The sequence below is a fragment of the Anguilla anguilla genome, chromosome 14 (genome assembly GCF_013347855.1).
Source record: "Anguilla anguilla isolate fAngAng1 chromosome 14, fAngAng1.pri, whole genome shotgun sequence".
Taxonomy (NCBI): domain Eukaryota; kingdom Metazoa; phylum Chordata; class Actinopteri; order Anguilliformes; family Anguillidae; genus Anguilla; species Anguilla anguilla.
This window is the reverse complement of record NC_049214.1, coordinates 12,276,211-12,290,178: the sequence shown is the minus strand read 5'-3', so window position 1 is coordinate 12,290,178 and position 13,968 is coordinate 12,276,211. Positions and strand designations below refer to the sequence as shown.

At 41.4% G+C, this 13,968-nt stretch overlaps 1 protein-coding gene and 1 long non-coding RNA gene across 4 annotated transcripts in view; one reads left to right on the top strand and one right to left on the bottom strand.

Annotated features, from left to right (window-relative positions):
* mef2ca (myocyte enhancer factor 2ca) overlaps positions 1-4,616 on the bottom strand; it is a 68,833-nt gene extending 64,217 nt beyond the window's left edge. For all 3 annotated transcript variants that reach the window (XM_035390215.1, XM_035390218.1, XM_035390219.1), the window contains exon 1: positions 4,375-4,616. The gene's annotated coding sequence lies outside the window, so the exon portion shown is untranslated. The remainder of the gene's footprint in view (positions 1-4,374) is intronic.
* Positions 1-13,968, top strand: part of LOC118212398 — a 190,871-nt gene that overhangs the window by 152,002 nt on the left and 24,901 nt on the right. The window lies entirely within an intron of this gene.

The window sequence follows — 13,968 nt, the reverse complement described above, 5'->3', positions numbered from 1 at the left end:
GTCTGTGTCATACTTGGGCCTGTGAGTTGGCTTGGTCACGTGCCTGATGTGTTGAGCAAACACCCCAAATGCTACTGTACACCTTTGATTCATTATGTATGAAGCGCAAGAAGGGCACCATGCCCTCCTTTGTTCCACACAACGCTCCTTTGTCTTTCTGAAAGGGAAGTGTGTGGATCAGTCCCCTCTCTCTGCTTCACCCCGACGGCTTTGTATGTCACACCTTCCACCATTCCTGTCCCAAGGCCTTTAGGGCCAGAATCAGACTGTACACGCAGCATGCTGCCTACCCATGGCATTGTTTCTTTATACGCTGTAGAATAGTTGAAGAATAGTTTAATACCGGCTTTCACCAGTTGGGGCACTCTAAATCTGGGTTCTGAGAGTGCCGGATAGCCTGACTAAGAAAAGTAAACCTTATTTTTCTTTTCTTTTTTAGTGCTTTTAGAACTTTGATTGACCATTTGAAGGTATCAATTTCATGACTTTCGTGCGTCAGTGTTATGTATAAAGTGCACCTTTTGAACTGCATTTTAAACAGAACAAATTGTATGTTAGTTCTTGTTGTTAGGGGAACAACCCTCTAGAACAAAAAGTGTATGTATACAGTGTTGCCTAGAATGACTTTGAGTGCGGAAATGTATACATGAATTGAGCATGTATTATGATGTCAGATGAAAGATATGTGCATAGAGAGATCAAATCACTTCTGCCACCATCAAGCACCTCTATTTTAAATTTATGAATGCCATAAGGCACTCATCTGCTTTATGAATAAGCTTTTCCCTAGTCTGTGAAGCACAGTTGCTGAGGTTTCATTGGCTCCTTGGTCCTTGCTTTATCTAACTTGTCCTTTGTCTGGATATAATTTTGCTCCGTTCACTCATGAAAGTAAGCGTAGTCTCAGGCTCCTTCAACTCCTCACCCCTTTTAAAGGTCATGAAAGAATTCTCCAGTAATTTCAAAAGGTTTGCACATTGACCTTATTGCTTAAGCTTCGCTTTAACAGAGCCACACAAAATACAGATGCAAGTGGTATATTTCTCTGACCCAAAGAATGACAGCTCTGATGAGGCTGTTTCCTCAACTCCCACCAAAGACTTACATTTCCAGGCAGCGATGAAGAGATTGTGTAAGCATTATGCCGTGACATTTTTAGATAAAACAATAATAAGTTATAATTCAGGAATAAAGCATCCATTCAAATGTCAGAGCGCAAGGCCACACAAGTGTTTACTGGGTTTTTTTTCTTGCTCCGTTTTCAGCGCTGGAAGTAACCCGCATTTGCAAGTTTGCAAGCGAGAGTTTCACCTGAACAAAAAGGTGTTCGTTCCTCTCTGAACTAACATCGCAGGAGAGCTGGGTTTAGCACCCAGGAGGATAAAAGCTTTCTCACAGGCAAGTGTGCGTTTGCGTTTCCTGCCCTACTGCCTTCCAGGCTGCGTGCTCGGCCCATGCGTGGCCCGCAGGCCCTCGTGTGGGCGTGGCCGTGGCCGTGCCTCACTCTATGAAGGCGGTGGGCGGATCGTATCCGGGCGGACCCTGGGCCGTGTCCGTGGCGACGACGCAGAGGAAGCGTAGGAGCGTGGTGAGGTTCTGCGCCGGCCAGCTCCTGGCACAAATGGGAAAGCAAAGGGAGCAGCGCGTCCCTCGTCCGTAATTAAAGCGGGAGCCGACGGCACCGGCGCCCCGGCAAATGGCGTACCTCCTACGCCCCCCTCCGCCGCGTCCCGCCACCCGTTCCCCCACGCCCTGCATCGGGACACCACCCTTTGGAATGGGCCCCGCGCGCCACCTCAGGTCAAAAGTACAGAACGTCGGGACGGCACTGTCGCAAAGGACAGCTGCCGAGTGGCGGCAGGTCACGTGAATTCCCCGTCAGCACAGAAAGTTCCCTCTGCAGCTCTCCAGCGCTGCATTAACGTTTACGCTAGCTGCACTTCATTTTGAACAAAGTGTGAAAATGCGGTGTACTGAGTGAGAGAAAGAAGGTCCATAAATGAGTAATCAAAAAAAGTAATTACTGACTTTTACTTAAGTAATTAGTAATTAGCATATTGTATGCAGGTAGTAAACACGTAACTAGTTAATTTCAGGGTTTGCTGTATTTAATCACAATTTTTTAATTTGCTATGATTAAATTTAATTGGGAAAAAAATGTCCTTTACCTATTTTAAAGGTAAATAAACCACAGAAATAGGTATGATTCAAATCAAATTACATTATGTAATAGCCTCTTAACTGATATCTAGAACACGCATTCTTTTACCTGAGCCTTTTGGAAGGCAAAGGATCTTCAACATACAATATGGCATGTGTTCTTCAGACAGCAGGCTTGTTAAAAACAAATGTTAAACTTTTCAGTCAAAGTCTTGTTATCTGTTTCCATCATCATTTATGGGGTTAGCTCGCTATTCAGATTCCAACATGAATGCTTTGGGGAAATTGTAATTATAGTAAAGTGTTTCAGTTGTGTAATGTGTAATAAATATATATATATATATATATATATATACACTCAAATTAAAAAATAATAATAATTTTTCATCCCTAATTTATACAGTTTATTTCTCACAGTATTATCAGGCTTTAATCTCCTTCAGTGAAGTTGATGTACTGACAGAAGACAATGACAAAAGAAAAAGATGTAAGGTCCTTTGTCCGGTGTTTATGGACCAATCAAAAACAAAGGCCAAGAGGTGTGCCTGGCGTGCTAAATCCGACGCCGCCGCGGCCAGGCGAACGGCGTTTCGGCGAATGTGCCCTTGACGTGCCTTTTCACGGGCCGCGCATGAGCGCGCCGCTCAGCTGCTGCTCTCCCTCACCGGGGCGGGCGGCGGCGCCGAGCCCAGAGGGAGGGAGCGGGCGGAGGGGGGGTAAGATGGAGGTGAACGGAGCCTTCCGTCGCGCGGGGAGTCGGGAATTATTCGGGCGCGAGAGAACGTCGGGAGCCTGCGACTTCTTTTTCTCTTTTCTGACTTTTTTTTACTTTTCCTTTTTCTGACTCAGCGGTCAGGTTTTTTTTTTTTTTTTTTCTTTCAAGGCAGTGCTGTAGCTCTCATTCTAAAACTGGAGGGCTGGTGGGCTTTCTCGCTCACTATTGAGGGGGAAGATTGACGTTCCCTAAAAATCTGTGAAGGAGAGGGACAGGGGTGGAATGAACTATGCCTGTGTTCCAAGGGTGTTTACCCCTTGATGCTTGTACTGCCTGGACTTGCTGAATAAAACGCAATGCAACACATTAACAACTACTCAAACACCAAAGCACTGAAAAGCCCCTTTTTAAATCACCTTCTTTAATCCGTTATGTTTTCAATGTTAAGATCAGTTGTCCATTTCTATGAAACTTTGCCACTTTCAATCAATATGCCAGAAAATCATCTAAAGCATTTGCTATTCAGTACTTCCTTGCTGTATTTGACTGAAGCACAGAAGGACTTTGACCTTTAACACATTAGCATTTGAGTAAAAATGCCCCCCCCCCCAAAAAAAATAAATAAATAAATAAATGAACAAAATAGAGACTGCATACAAATTTACAAGAACAGCACTTGTGTGGATATTCAGTGATGATTTTATCAACAAACAGAAGCATGCAAGGCAGAAATAAACTTGTTTTCTTTGTTTTAGAATATTTGCCCTTTTCTTTCTTCTGTGTTTTGACAAATCTCCTCCCATCATAATACTGTTCTGTTGGTTTAATATGACTGATAGCCTCTAATTTAGTACCAACAGTATCTAGATGAGAAAACATCCAAATATTGCAATCTGAGACTTTCTTGGCCGTTTCAATTGATACTTCAGAGGGTAAAGCTGTTTTTACAGCAAACATTGGTCTGAAGCCATCTTGTTTCTCATATGCAGATCACAGGACTTTGTATAGGCAAATGTTTTTTTAAGAATTAATCTTCACAGAACCAATAAATTAGCCCAACTGCATACAACAATATAAACCGCACCACATAAATTACCCCTTCACTGAGCCACACCACCTGACGGTATTGAAGACCGAAGCACGTGAAATGGAGATTTAAACATCCATTTCAGACTTTTGAGGGGAGGTTTGACATATACACAGAAAGGATTGACAGCAGCTGGTTCGGCCGCCTTTAGCCAGCTTTCAGAGTGTCTCGTGCAGTGAGCGGTTTCTGTCGCTTGATCTTCAGCGGGGTGATTTAGCCTGAAGGGTAAGGCGGTACACGCGCCCTTGCCCTCGCCGTTTGCCTTTGCCAGGGTTCGTTAGTTTGACTTAGCTCCGCGCGCGGTGGAGGCTCCGGTTTTTCCGCTCCACGCTCGGGACTCGAGCGCGCTTCCAGGGTGGGGGGCCGCATGCAGGGGAGGGGGGCGAGGAGCGAAGCGTTCGGGGGGACTTACCAGCGACGTTTACTGTCTTCTCCAGGAAGATACACCCTCCAGCACCTGCTGTGGGCCAGGTCAGTCAAACATTCACCGGTTTCGGGTAAAAAAGAAAAAAAAAAAAGGAAAAGAAAGACAACAGGGAAAAGAAGAAAGGGAGAAAAAAGACAAAAGAAATAAAGCCAGACCAGCTGGCTTTGAGCAGAAAACCCCTATTTGGGTTGCGTTTTGCACAGATCACTCTCCACACTGAAAAGAAAGAAGTCCAACCCCCCCCCCACCCCCAACTTTGCATCGACCTGTAGGGTGCGTGATCCTTCAACACAAGTGCCAGCAACCCCCCCCCCCCCCCTCCCAACCCCTGCACCTGTCCATGTCACTTTAAGGTATATTTAGCCCAGAAAGAGATCAGTAACACTCAGCATTGGCACGCGTACCCAGGGTTATTGCCCATAGAAGTATGCAGTCATCCAACATGGGAAGAAAAAAAGAACATAAAAAATCCTTTAATAATAAAAAAAACCCAGGGAAATGGAGAGACACTTCTCTCCCCATTATGCAAATTCTCTTTTTTCCAAGAAAAATAACCCCATGTCCCCGAAACTGAGAAAGAGTGCACAGCAAGAGTGTGCAGTGAACTTTAACCGAGTACATACATTCTGAGTCCATTTGAGACCATATGTACTCTGTGAGAGTTGATTGAACACAGAACATTTTACTGTGTATCTGTTCATTTGATGAATGTAAACAAACATTTTTTTTTTTAATACAGAGGAAAACTCAAGACCAGTCTTTCTGTCTTGATAGAGTTTTTAAATAAGTTTCAGTATAATGCTCATAAGTGAGCTCGATTCACTGATGTCTTGCCAAGGAATTTTCCAACGGATTAGCACTTGTAATGCAATTATGTAAGGCAAGATGCAAAAAGCCGTGTGATATTTTCCTCTGTCAAAATGAGAAATTGTGTTAATTCAACCTACATACAGTGCAGATAAAAAAAACACACAAAAACACAGATGCACACCTACACAAAAATACATCTCAGCAGCCAACTGTACATTAACAGCAGTAGTGCTTTTCTTCTTGTTTCTTACTTTGATACTTTACTACTAAACAATTATATTTGAATTAATTTTAGTGAGTAAAATAATGCACCATCACACTTAAAATAGAAATGATCTTTAAAAAAATAAATGAATAAAATTTATGAAATATATTACTAGATATACTAAACTAGACTACTTCATTTGCAGTATTTAATTGTAGTTCAACAGTTTGTTATGTTTTTTTTATTTTTTTTATTCATGGCTTACCACACTCATGAATAGCATGAGCTGAGCCAAATACCCAGTAAGTGCATCTAAAAAAACACTAGAAACATTGGGGAATTAGTAGCATGTATTTAAGAAGAATGTTTCCAGCACACAGTAAGACATATTCTATTATCAGTAAAAGTCAGCCACTTTGCAATGATTACAATCTTTGTAATATAAGGAAAAATCAAAAGGTCAAATCTAAATGAAACAACCAGATTTATGGTTTTTGAATTATAGATGCGGGCAGGAAGCAAATGTGGGGAAACGTGGGAAGTCTGCAGAGTGGAAATGGAGCCACCTGTTACACATGTAACTAGTGCTGACTTCAGGATGTTTGCATGCCTTGATAACCCATGTGACTAAAGCCCCTTCCTGTGTGGCAGCGGATGTTTCGGTTAGATATCGCAGCGGATAGAAGATCTTCTGAAATTCCGCACATGGATCCCCTTTTGTTGACTGAAGGCGGCGTTTAACATAGTGAGTGAGTGTACGCGGGCCAGAACTGTTTTTGCAGGTTTCATACCTTGAACTGCCAAATTAAAAAAAATACAAGGGAGTAAGGGCTTTGCGCGTCGTACGGTGAAAACAAATTTGCGAATAACAAAAAAAGTGATTTCATTACGCACGCCACTTTCCACTAACAGGCACATGTCAACTTGGGACACCTTGACACAAAGTACAGTTTTATTAAATATTCATTGACATTCACTGAAAACCAGCTGTTTCTTTTTGACGAGAAAGGCCGTAGACACAGGCGCAAGTCAGCCTCTACCGATTAAGAGACCCCAGCGAAGGTCTGTTTGAAAACGATGCCGGCAGGGGCTCTCGGGTGATTGTGGTGGTGTGGCCCCGGGGTTTGAATGCTACCCAGTTACATTTGAACCTTATCCAGCGGAGACGGTGCCAGGTGCCAGTCTGCCCGCAGAGCTCCCTCAGGCCCCTGTGTGTCCCACGGCAGCCAGGCCGCGGCATAATACAGAGTTATGTGACCTGACAGAGCAAAAAGATAACATCAATGACTGAAGAACATAACTCATCAGCAAGACCCAATAATCAATCGGCAAAAGAGCGAAACGCAACCACGTAAGCAAAGACTCCCCGTGGCACAATACCGCAACTGATGACTAATCGAGATCAAAGTCCAGGCACATGAGTGCTGAGCATTACACTAACTCAGCTCATACTGACCGTTGATTAAATTCCAAACTCACCACAGCCCACCAGGCAGGCTCCTTATACAGGGTCTCCAGAGTCTCATAATGCTGGTACAGCTGTGTGAATGGAGATTCTGAACCTGTGCTGGCCTTCAGTCTGGATTCCTGGGCCATGTACACTACAAGCGCAAAGAGTAAAATATTCCAATTCCTCTCCTATTTTTGTGTAAGACTGTATGAGTCCAAATGGGATAAAACGTACTCCATCAGAGTAAAATGTACACCGCCAGAGTTCATTTGACACTGAACATTTTGCAATGCATTGTCCAGTGTGTTTTGGACAGTGGTTGACTGGAGGTATCGTGTCTTCTGCGTAGACAAAGGCCCAGATTTCATCAACATTACCTTTGTGTAGACATACACTGGATTCATTCACCATTTGTCCTTTTACTCAAAATTACATTTTTAGAGAGTTTTATTTTAGTTTTTGTATTCACAAATGCACTTTGGTGAGTTCAAGATAAAATCTGTGAGCTGTGCTTGTGAAAGAAAAAGTAGCAATTGATTTTACATGCGTGCAAGTCCAAGACAAGTTTTTCACAATGCACATATTTGAGTAGATGCCACTCCAGGCATTTGTATTACAGGCTACTGTACACCATACACAGTTGGTGAATGTCTAATACAGCATCTGTCTGGAGGTTCATTTAAGTTTATTTTTCATTTTGTGGTCATTAAACACACCATCACCATGTCAAAGTCATTACTTTTATGAGCCTGCTGACAGATCTGTGTGTATATTTTTCTTGAGTCTCTCTGGATGTGCGCGATGAGCATAAAGCAGTGTTGTTAAAGTGTCTCTGGCCGGGTCTAGAGGTCTGTCTCCCATTGGCTCCTAGTCCTTTCATAGACCCGTGTCTCTAGGAGAGAGCACTGTGCTCAACCCCACTGCATGTGTCCACACCCCAGAGCCGAGAAATAGCCAAATCACACAATGACCACGAAGAACACAAGACTCCCCTTTAGCAGTTCACAAAGATATGCCAAACGGGTTGTGTGTGTTTTGTAGGAACGGTCTTGTGATCTGATAAAACACAAGAGAAAGGAGGAGAAGAAAAAAACAGACAGAATGAAAGAAAACAGAGGGAAAACAGAGGGGGGGGGGCTCATATGGCTCTATCCAGAAATAATATTTTTTTTATGGAACTTCATTGCTTGTTTAAAGTTCTTTGGAAGGAGGGATCATCGGAGGTTAGATGACCATTTTTTTTCCCAAAACCTCTCTTATGTTGCCTCCCCAGTTATAGTCTTGGTGGCAGGCACAACAGTGCTAATGTACCTGCCACTGGCTCAGGGAAAAAGCTATAAGACCTCCATTTCCTATTCATTTGCTGTGAGTCTGGAACACTGGGGTGCACCATTCAAAAATAACAAAAGGTATAATAACATCTGTCTCTCACCTAGCTAAGTGATTCGGCAAATTCACTTCATGCGCCATGTGGGCGTATGTGAGAGACAAAAGGTAACCTCATTTTTACCCCCTGCCCTCCCCCCCCCTCCTCAACAGTGTTTTGTATTTTACATTGCGATTATATGGTATAACATTATTTGTTTTCATAAATATTCATTTATGAATGAATATTATTCATGCTAAGTACTTTATTTATTACACTGCTTAAAAGGGTATAATAGATTGCAAAGTAAATTTGATCAAATATGGGCCAAAATGTCATGTCTTCTTTTAGCATAAGAAAATGTATCAGCCTGCTTGTATTAGTTCCCCTAAAGTAAAACAAATCTCACAGTTTCCATTCATTAAAACAGATGAGTGGCCAGAAGAAAATATACTGATTACTATTGGTTTCTTTGGCTCATTTTTTGGCTCTCAGCTTTCTCATTGGTGTGCATGTTATAAGATATGATTTATATAATTGTGACACATCAGTGTACACACATCAGATGTATGTGCGCCCATCCCAGTAGTCTGACTTATCCCTTTTAGAACTTTTGTAGATATTACATGTCCTTCTAAATTTCTGTGGTGTCCTTTCTCTTTTATCAGTTCCAGTAAACGGGTCTGGAGCACCGGTTTTCTCTTTCAATGTAATCATCTGTTGCTCAGTTTCAGAATTGTGTTTCAAAGTGCTGTACATCAGCTGTAAGCAAGAAAAAAAAATTGGTTCTGCTGATGAGTACCCTTCATGTTTTGCTATATGCAGTATTCCAGTTGCCCATTTGTTACCTAATACATTTAGCAATGACAACAGAGGATCCTAATTAGTATTTCAGGATTTGTTGTCCATGGAAACTAAGTAGTCCTTGTCCTAAAATGTCTCCAATGGAGTATCCCATAATTGGGCACTTTTATGTCATTATTCTGAAGAAAGCACTTTTTACATGATGAGAAGTAGCAAGGAAACAGTTCTCTAGTATGTGTCATAAAAGCCCAAAAAACCTTACCAAACTCAAGCAAACACACACACACACACACACACACACACACACGGTCTTAGTGCACTGCTTTCCTTTTCAATTTTTTGTTTTCAAGTGCAGCACTGCATTTTTATTTATTTTCGAAACGTCACCCAGCAGTTTCCAGATGGCCAGTGGCCAGAAACCAGAAACCAACTGTATGCACTACACTGCTGTACACAGAACTAAAAATGGAGGTAACCACAGGGGCTGTGACTCCACTGCGAGTGAAGTCTGTTAAATGTTATGACAATTAAATTGTGATAAATTTTCTTACTGGTAAAAAATGTCTACAACGGGGTCGTTTGGTTGCATTGCTAGCTCATGCCCAGGAGGAAATGCAGTTTCTTGCTCAGAAGAAAGCAAGGCAGGGCAAAAGATTTAGCTAGCATGCAAGTATGCAACAGTTCAATCTGTGGTAAATCTTTCTTTTTGGTCCTTTAGATATGGGCAACTATAATGATCATTTAAAATCTCTTTGAACTTTCGTTTTAACGAATAGCCCATGCAGGTCCTGAATTTGCAACACAACCCCATTTTACAGCAGGAACGTCTTGGGTCTTAGCCCCAGGCACGACTATCCTGCCAACTAGGACTGCACCACATCCCTGCTTAAGAAATATAGAATAGATATCAAGTATTAGGCTTGGGGGGAAATGGATAACAGTTTGATCGAATTCATTTAAAGTGGGTTTGGGGGGGGGTCATAAAAGTGTAAGATTAAAATTAAGTCAATTAATATTTTGGATCAAAATTGTAATTATTGCCATGTGAAACAGACATGGCGTAAATTAAAATGGGATCCTATTTTATTAGAGATCCTCTTTACTCATGAAGCGTGTTTACCATGACTAAACAGTTGTGGCATATTCCTCGTTTTGGGTAGCCAACAAAGTCTGCTCTTTAAATGTGTGTTTTATCGCAATTGAACAAATTTGCTCTTTGTAAGATTGGGTAACTATGAAGTTATTTCTCACAATCCTGAGAAATGTTTGAGACATTGAAAAGTTAGTTCTTTCAGTACCATTACATGTGCTTGTGTCTTAATAAGGGTACACTGGTAATGCATGAATATTATTATTATTATTATTATTATTATTATTATTATTATTATAACCTCCAGCCAATGTTGAAAATTATCAATATATATTATCTATATTGCTGTCCATATAGTAGAAATAATGCAAAGGAAGCAGAAATTTAGATACATAAAAAATATAACTAGTCATATATTAATACTGAGTAAATTAAAACACTGATACAATCAGCAAATATAATGTAAAGGGATAGCTTTGATACATTTCCTCTGTTCAGAATGCCTATCATTATGGGACATCTACCAATGATCTGTACGGGTCATATTTCATACAGTGGTTAAGTGAAACCAATGTTTTGTGGTCCAAACATCAACAGGATGACCATGAAGTGAAACTGCACAATACAGAGTCGAGACATTTGTTTCTAATTACAAGTTTACCTCTTTGGAAATGCCTATCGCAAAGAAAAAAAGTGGGGTGGTTTGTGGTTTTTCAGAACAGCCTATTTTGAAAGACAATCACTTCTGTAGGAATGTGGGATCAGCCTCCATCATTGCCATTGTTGCTTCATGGCCGATGTATTATGTCTGCCTCTGAATGCCAACAGAAGGTCCATTAGAATTCAGGCACGTTCATTTATTCCTCTTAAAATCAAATTAACAACTTAAAACTCAGCATTAATTGCAGTATGGCGATCTTCTGGTAGACTTTGCATTGAGCAAGCATGTTGGTTTTGACAGTATGGGTTTAAAAATGCAGCGGATGGACTGGGCTCTATATTGGGCCAGTGCTTATGTTCAAGTTCAAGGGTTCATTTCCAGTCCCAAAATGGTTGAAAAATGCAAGGCCTTGTCCTGCGGGCATTCGAAAGTTCCCTCTCAATACAATGTGTTACATTACTTTAATTAGGACTCCTGTTCCCCCATTAGTCCCTGTCATGGCTGCTGTGTTGTAATCCCCCTGATTAAATCCCTGCTTGTTTGTTTAGGCCCGGCTCACTGAGATTAGCATTATCCTGGAGCTCTGTCACATTCTGTAATCATTTCAATCCTTCCCTCTGAGGTGCCCTCGGGCGCTACACGCACAGACTTAATAGCCCAGAACAGTCACGTTAAATCCCTCCCGTCCCGTCTTCCTCTGTATTGTAATTTACAGATACGAACGAGGCCTGAGCTGGCCGCGGTGTAGCATGACAAATGAACCCATCCAACCATATTGACACCAGAAGAGTGTGCGTCCACTGAGGTACATGGGGCCATCACATTGGATTTCTTACCTGGTTCTTGTCCGCCTGCTGCTGCTTTCTGTTTGGCCTTAAACTCTCTCATGAAGAAGAAGAAGAAGAAGAAGAAGAAGAAGACAATGAATGTATGTATGGGTTTAAGCACACCACAGGCATTTATTGTATTGGACAATTTTTTTAAAAAAATCAATCACCCTGTATGTGGGTCATGTGATGAGTCAGTCATGAAGGCTGTGCCCCGTTTCCACTGGCAAACGGAGCTGTGGTGGCTAAGCCTTTCTTGACATTCAGATCCATTACAAGTGTGAATAACTGAAGGGAACGTGTACACTTCATGCTACCCTGAATACCTGTTCTAATCCATCAGCTTTCCTCGAGCAAGCCTTCGCCAGTGCGAGCGGTCCAGTAAAGGGAGATAACATTGAGCGAAATGTGCTCAGTGACGGAAGCGTGTTGTGACTCCACGCCAGCAGGAACACATCCGTGCTGTGATGGATCGGTGTTTACCCAGCAGACTCTCTGCACTTCATTTTTCCTTTAAATCAGTGAGGTTTTGGCCCAGGAAATGTTTGCATCAGTGCACAGATGTGACATTTTAATAATATAAACCACGGTTGTTTCATTCGGAAACACCCTCTCGCTTGTAAACCATCTGGTACACAAAATGCAACCAACACACAACGTTGTTTTGTATGTGGTGCCATTTCTGTATGTGCTTTGATGCTATGAGTGCCAGTAAACACAGATGTGTCTTTTCTGTTAAGCCTGTAATTTAGCTGTGAAATACAGCATATGGTTTAATTTCAGTTATCGAGAACCACAGATCACATAGCTATACCTCCAGTTATTACAAACTCCACTGGGCTCAACAAGGTAAAAAAAACATTGTGCATGTATAGAATCAATGAATGACAGGCTTTTTTTGTATCAGAGCAGTTTCTTAATTCATTTTGAACTATTTATTGCCATGGACTAATACACAGGTCTTTTCAGTCTTTTGTACATTCTTCAATATATATATATATATAACGTAATGCAATCGATGAGAAAACAATATTACAAGATACCTGCAAAATTACTTTTTTTAACGAATTCTTAAAGAATAAATAATTTTTTTAAAGGCAATCAAATGTAATTTAAGTATGAAAACACAGTATGAAATGTACTGAATGTCTGCTAACCCTGCCACTCTGGGCTTAAAGGCAAAAAAATGCAGCACTTCACCTAGACATTCCTCACAGTGCTTGCAAGGGTTAGGTAGATAGAGAAAGAGACTGCGTGTGTGTGGGAGAAAGAGAGAGAGAGCATTTTTCCTCAGAAATGAGAAGGAAGTTATTCTTCTTTCTCTTTTTGAATAAACATAATCTTGCACTACTGATGCCAGCTCCACTTGCCCATTATTGTCACATGATTTATGACGTAACACTGTACAGTTGATACTATGCAGATGGCACATTACACACATTTGGATTTGGGGGATTGAACAGTTTATGTGACAGCCAGTGTCCCTTCCACAAGACATTACATACTGTATGCTGCCGAGATTATATATATGCAGGCTATATGGACAGATGGCGCAGAGTGGAGACATAAGGACCCCTTTCTCCACTGAGGAACAGCAAACATGAGTCATGAGCAGCAAACGGAAGTGATCTTGCATCCGATGAATCTTACTCACAGTCCAGCCGAGTCAGGGAGAAATGGGGAGGGTTTACATTTGTCCAGAACATGATAACTGTCCATATTCTTGAGAGTCATGCTAAAATATCATATGAAAGCATACCAGTTACACCTTTTGCTATTTTTATCATTTTTTATATTTATATGTCAGATGTTTTGAAGACAACTTTTTTAGATCTTTTATAGATAATCTTTTCATCCAGACTATCCCTGGACTGAGTCCATACTGTATAAAGCACCCTCTTAGGCTCTCTGTGAACAGAGAAGGTGTCTGAGAACTCTACTCCTGCCTCATGCAGTTTCTCCACAGAGAGGGGTGGCATAGTTCCGGTGTATCAGTCAATGTGAGGTGAGACATTTAGCTGAAAAATCTGCACTGGATATACACGGGAGGATGATGAAAAGCTAACAAGTACACCGAGAAGTCATGTACTGCATGTGCGTTATGATTATAATGTGACTGTCTTTTGCTATACTATTTCCCCTGTGTGTAAGCCCAGGAGGAGGAACATATATGGCAAATTTCACCATGAGACATAAGAATGCTGCATTTTACAGTCTCCATCAATCACATTTTAACACGTCAAATCTACAGTATTTGGACCTGCTCATGAACATCCATGTAATTGTTCAAAAAGTGGCTTATCATCCACGACCAGGTGTCGTACAGCAAATCAGATGTATCCATTTCAGCCCATGAATGAAACAAC